General features: G+C 40.4%; 1 pseudogene; it reads left to right on the top strand.

Annotated features, from left to right (window-relative positions):
- The first annotated feature begins 1,016 nt into the window (after positions 1-1,016).
- LOC147420406 (uncharacterized) lies at positions 1,017-1,676 on the top strand (annotated as a pseudogene).
- Positions 1,677-6,283: the final 4,607 nt, after the last annotated feature.

Here is a 6,283-nt window from a genome sequence, read left to right as displayed (position 1 = left end):
CTAGAGATCTAGTAGGTACAGCAGACTAAGCAGGTACAAAATCAGGTGTGCAATAGTTTCCAAACACTCAAAAATTGAGCACTAGGGTAGGGTTAGTACTACCTAGGTTGGTTCCCGAATGTTGCAAAGCTTCAAAAGAGACTCTTTTATCTACACGTTGCTCTGTAAAGGGGTTGTGGGAACTCACAAATACAAACCCTAAAAGGGGGAGGTGATCTCAAATTGTTCTGAGCAATTATGTGTCAACGAAAGGGTAAACATTTTGACCATGAGTAGTCTAAGGCCCATTGCTCCAAGGCCGCTTTGTTAAGAACTCAAATTAATTGATAGAAGCAAAGGGGAGAACGAAGGCTAGGTCCAACTTGACCGTTTTCGAACCTATAGCATAATTTAAGAGTAACTTAAGACTTAAGGAACTAAAGCAGCCTGCAAAAAGAAAAGAGAGAGAGAGAGAGAGAGAGAGAGAGAGAGAGAGAGAGAGAAAGAGTGGAAAGAAAAACATTGCAACCTATGCACATAAGATCAGAAAAAAGTGTTGCTTGAGGTTCAAGTCTTGTGTCAAGAGTATCTACTGAAGAAAGTGGAACAAGGATACCCCCCACCCTTGCTCCCATCGTAGAAGACACGACCTCTAAATCAAGCAAACCATCACTCCTAGCAATTAGTGAAACATCTATTGCAATGGGTGAAGAAGTGAACAATGGGCCCAATGGACTCCTTTTTGACACCAAACTCTTGTATATAAGAACCCATGTACATGGTGCCAAGCTATATGGAGATCTAGAGAGCAGCATAACACTCAAAATAGAGGATATAATATCCCCTTGTGAGCCCGAAGTATGGGGTAACTTCCAAGGTGACCAATACATGAGCTTGATTGGGATACGCTATGTGTTAACCTTACTTTGAACGTATGATCCTACAGGAATGATTCATCTTGGAGAGGAAGGAAGAACCCTGTCCACTCAAATTTGATGGACCAATAGGAGTTAACATTTCCAAGAAGACCTTCACAAATGGTGGGCTTTGAACCAAGTGCACCTCCACTACCTACAACAATACAAGAAGAGGTAACTTCTAGACCTCCTATCAATACAACTCCAATTTACATCATACAGATAAAAAGAGTGTATGTGGACAATGAGAGAATATTGCTATACCAAGATACCAGAGTGGTAGTTTACAAGACCGCCATTTTTGATGGACATGAATATCCCCCCGAGATAACCCTTTATGTCTTTGAAGGAGGGGACTTCTTCCCCATAAGCATAAGTGAAAACTGGTGAGGCTCTATCACACCAGATCGACTGGGACATTATAGATGGTACAGAAGGCAAGTTTTTAGGGAAGAAACATGCATTGTTCCTAGAGTCACTGCTAGGTCAGGTGAGGAAGACTATGACATACCTAGCCCCACTTGCCGTCTGCCTCCAACATCGGCATTTGCTAGCCTGAACATACACACGAGTGGAAGATCTCTAGGTTATGAATGTGAGCGAGAGGGACTGCATAGGGAATCATTAAGACCTATTGACCCAAGGGCAAGTAGAGCCGACAAAGGTATTATGGGACCCCCAGAGAGATTTAGAATCCCTATCACTCGGCCTGAACCTAGGATAAAATTGAGAGATAGATCTAGGGGGAGACGTGAAGAAGGCTCACAAAAGAAATTTTGACCCACTAGTCTGTAAAATTTCATTAAAAAGTTTGACGGAATAGGGGACCCTTACCAGCATGTAGCCTCCTACCATCAACTTCTTTATGCATAGGGAATCATGAATGTGCACACAAAAGTACAAGGGTTTCAAACCCTCAAACCTTATGTACTTTATGACTTTGATGAGCTTGTCAATCAATTGATAGAAGCCCATTCCAAAATTGGTATCAAACACAACACAACCACTAAAATTTGGAACTTTAAACAAGATGAACGGGAAACAATTAAGGCGGGCATAGACCGATTGAACCAATATATTGCCCGATATCTAGAATCTAAAGTCCATAAAGAGGAAAGCCTGATTTCCTGTTTCTTAGAATAATTGTGCGACGATCAAATCTACATGTCTCTTTTGTCACAAGTAGGTTCATCAAGTACTTCCTCTATTTCCACACCTTAAAAGACTTGTCTTTTATGTGGAGCAGCATTGATTACAAATAGCCACCTTGGATCTTTTGGGTCCACCTTAAATACAATTTTCTCACAATGTTCAAGCAATACAAAGGTGTCCATTTGGTCTGTCCATACCTTTGTGAAGTCCACTTGAATCAATCCACTCTTGTCTCTTCGTATTATTGATTGTTGTCCTTGAGTGACCACCTTAAACCACCTCACATCAAATATGAACATGTCGAACTTTCTAAACTCAACCTTGATTATGTCTTGGATGGTACCAAAGTATTCAAGTTTTCCATTTAGAGTACCGTCATTGCTTATGCTCGACCTACTCTCTAAGTCTTGTTCAAAGCTGGCCTTCACACCACAATCAAACGTTGTCAGTTTCTTGTCTATTTTCTCCACTCAAAAGTGACGTCCACGTGACCATAGTGCACCAAATCTGTGATAGTGTACATAGAGAACGTCTTAAATTAAAAAAGTAATGTCACTAGCAACCTCGTCAAAAGCTACAAATAGAATATTAAGTAAGAATGTTACATGAAGATCGCATCCATAAGCAAGTTCTTGCTCCTCATTCCTAATTGTTTCCCCATTTCTTCTAGCTTCTTCAATTGCTTGGTCTAGCCATCTGTCAAAGGGGAACTCTGGTATATGAGCAAGTTCAGGAGGATATGGAAGCCTATTTGTTGCGTGATTCTGTCTGAATCTTTGACGAGCTTGATCCCTTTCCTTCCTTTCTTTGTCATACTTTGCAATCCATTTTTGCATAACCTGGGAGTTCAATATACAAAACTTATTCACCTTGTCATGCATGCAGACATCCATCATTCTCACTTTTCCCTTTCCTTGGGGCTCTTTGCCAAGCATTCAATCATCTTCATCTTGACTCCATAGTTTTTGCATATCAGGATCCATTGTTATAAGGAACTCTATGATGTGGACTAGGGACTCTTGTACTAGTAGCCACCCCATGACCATACTTCCCTTTGGCCGTACTCTTTGATGGACAAAGCCCTTAAAGGTCTTAAAACGTTCTAGAAAAAACATCCATCAACTAGTACTATCCCTACCACCTGCACCTCATCAACAATGTGGACCAAAGGATGCATTTCTATTGTCGATACACTGGATGGAAAGAACTTCTCAACCATGGCAATAGCTTCAAGACTATTTAGCTTTGCACTCTCTAATGTGTCTCTTTTTATCTCCTTTTGTGATGTGGATCCACTGCACCAAAGCACTAATCTTGTACAAGGTGTCCTTGATGTCCTCTATGAGGCAATCCTTGATTGCTACGGGCAACACAAATTGTAAAAATTTATGCCAATCATGTGACTTTGGTCCTGAAAGCTCATCCTTCTTAGTAAATGCTCCCTTCAAACAGTGCATGCATCCGATTGGAGTGTGAAAGTCTTGGATACACTTCTTTACTTGTTTCTCCTCTTTCTTTGTTAACATCCAAGGTGCTTTTGACAAAACACCTTGCGATTAGGTCTAGTTTGTGTGCATAAATATTGCATCCTGCCCTATTCTTCCAAATCATCTCTTTGACCTTTGGTATCCTTGTCTCCTATGATTGTCTTCCACAACACTACGGCCACATTCTTGAAAATGTGAATAGGGTCGATAAGATGCTTTATTAGTAGATCTCCCGAGTATGGTAGGTTTTGGAAGATAGAGAGTCATTTCATCCTATGGGTGCCAAATACGGATCCAACTCCTATGTATGCTTCCAATCACTAACATGGAGCATGAAGGGAGGTTTTCCTAAGAACCCCTCCCGCATTGGATTGTCCAAGGGCAAATAGTGTCGTGCACCCTCATACACTATCTTTCGCAAAGGTTTAGAGTACCACGCATCCAATCTAGGCCCACACATGGGACATGCATGTTGTCCAGGGTAAATGAATCATATAAAAATACATATTAATCATTATAAATTATGAAAAGAAAATGTCTTTTTATGATGAACACTTATGCACACATATGTACCTGATGCCTCCCCATAGCTTGGCCTTTCAAGCATTGTCTATTGTAAGATTCCTTGAATTGTTGCATGTCTTTGTCCAAATTGCCTTGACATGTCATGCACTTGTATGCCAGTCCATAGCTCTTCTAGCTCTTCAACCAAGGGTTGTAAATAAACATCCATATTCTTAACCTTGTATTTTCCTGGAACAATCAAAGATAGTAGAATGTGTCCCTTCTTTATTGCTAACCAAGGAGGTAGATTGTAGTTTACAATGCATATGGGCCATGTACTCCAGGTTGGGCTACAAAGACTAAATGGATTTACACCATCCATTGCTAGTCCAAATCGAATATTTCGAGGTTCACTCTTGAAGTCATGCCATTTGTGTTTGATGTGTTTCCATGTAGGAGAATCCATCAGAACATGCATAACATTATCAGTTGATGCACTACTTTTATGCCAAGACATCAACTTTCCAATACACTTACACTTGAACATTGTGCGAATACAAGGAACTATGGAAAAATTTCCCAACACTTTTGCAAGCACTCGCTCTCCTTGGACATCTTGTCTATATCGTCATTTGCCACATTTTGTACATTTGTTGATATCTCTGTATTCGTGTCGAAAGTGAATACAATCATTGGAACATGCATGGTAAGGTTTGAATTCCATACCAATATCTTGTAGAACCGACTTTGCTTGACTTCGATCATAGGGCATCTCGTTCGGTTCCGACAAAATCTGGTTCTTTAATAATCTGTTTACATACATCCCTCAAAGATCACATTAATTTTTCTCAACATGTTTATAGCTAAAAGTATGGATAAAAGTAGCACTTATGTAAAAAGTTTAGATACGCTTGTATCTGACCATCCAAAAATTGATTATAGGTTCAAAATGGAGAGACATGTGTGCAGCACAGAGATACAAGCACCAATATAAAGTGGCAGATGAGCAAGTCTCTTTAATTCCGCCTCTTCCTTGGAAGTATGCTTGATAGGATGCTCCTACAAATGGGATGGAAGTTCATGAATAGGCTCCGTGGGGCGATCAATTTCATACTCTTATATAGGGTCTATAATGTAGAAGGCATCTATCATTTCATCCATATCGGCCTCATAAATTTTGTTCTCCTCAATTGTGGGATTGTCCTCTGTAATAGTACTACATCGTGCTCGTTGACCCCACTCCAATTGGAGATCAATGGCCTCCTCATTGCTTGCATGCATTGAAATGGCCCCACTAAGCAACGGTCCAAGATGCTCTATTGGAAATACTCCCCATTTCTTTACATGCTCGTTACAAATTCTCTGCTTTGCGAGCAACTTGGTACTTGCATCATGCACATGGACACAACGATTACTCCTCCAAGTTCATCGGTGTGGATTCACTCGCAATATTTGTGTAAGCCATTAGTCTAGCGTCGTGGGAATGTGGTATAATGTCAAAGGTAGGTGGGTTTCTATATTTTTTGTGCTTCAAGTCGGCCAAATAAAAAAAATTCAAAATTAAGTCGTAGGTGCCAGTAATTCAAATGCAGGGCATGGAGGGCTTTTCAAAAGTTGAAATTTTTCACAGCATCGATAAAAATGTCGAAAACAACGTCTATACAAACGTGATAAAATTGTCAGTAATAACGTCGGTATCTTTCTTGAAAAAAACAATCCGACATTTTTTGCGACGCTTTTTTCGATGTTTATAGCAACGATGTTAAATATTTTCCAGCCGAATCCTTCTTCCCCTGTTTTTCTTTTTCACTTTGAAGGTTTGGAGCGGGAGATCAAGGTATGCCTCCCCCCTCTTTCCCCCTCCTCCCCCACCTCCCCAAACACTTTCCCCCTCTTGCCCATCTCTCATAGCATGCATGGGTGTGTGTGTGTGTGTGTGTGTGTGTGTGTGTGTGTGTGTGTGTGTGTGTGTGTGTGTGTGTGTGTGTGTGTGTTTAAACATGTGTTTGTGTGTGTGTGTGTGTGTGTATTGACACACATATACACATAAATTTCTTGCACACACACACACACACTAATCTATGTTTGTTTGTGTTGGTGTATGTTTGTTTTGCAGGTACTTTGGTTCACGAACCTATATTGTCTACGTCGAGTCAACATTCACCGTCATCTTCTTTTAATTAGGGCATGCGAGTACACTAACTAATGAAGTTCTTGATTTTGCTTGCACACACATGCACAAAT

The sequence above is a fragment of the Adiantum capillus-veneris genome, chromosome 28 (genome assembly GCF_014529385.1).
Source record: "Adiantum capillus-veneris isolate H3 chromosome 28, ASM1452938v2, whole genome shotgun sequence".
Taxonomy (NCBI): Eukaryota; Viridiplantae; Streptophyta; class Polypodiopsida; order Polypodiales; family Pteridaceae; genus Adiantum; species Adiantum capillus-veneris.
Note: the sequence above shows the minus strand (reverse complement) of the source record. Positions and strands in the feature narration are given on the sequence as shown.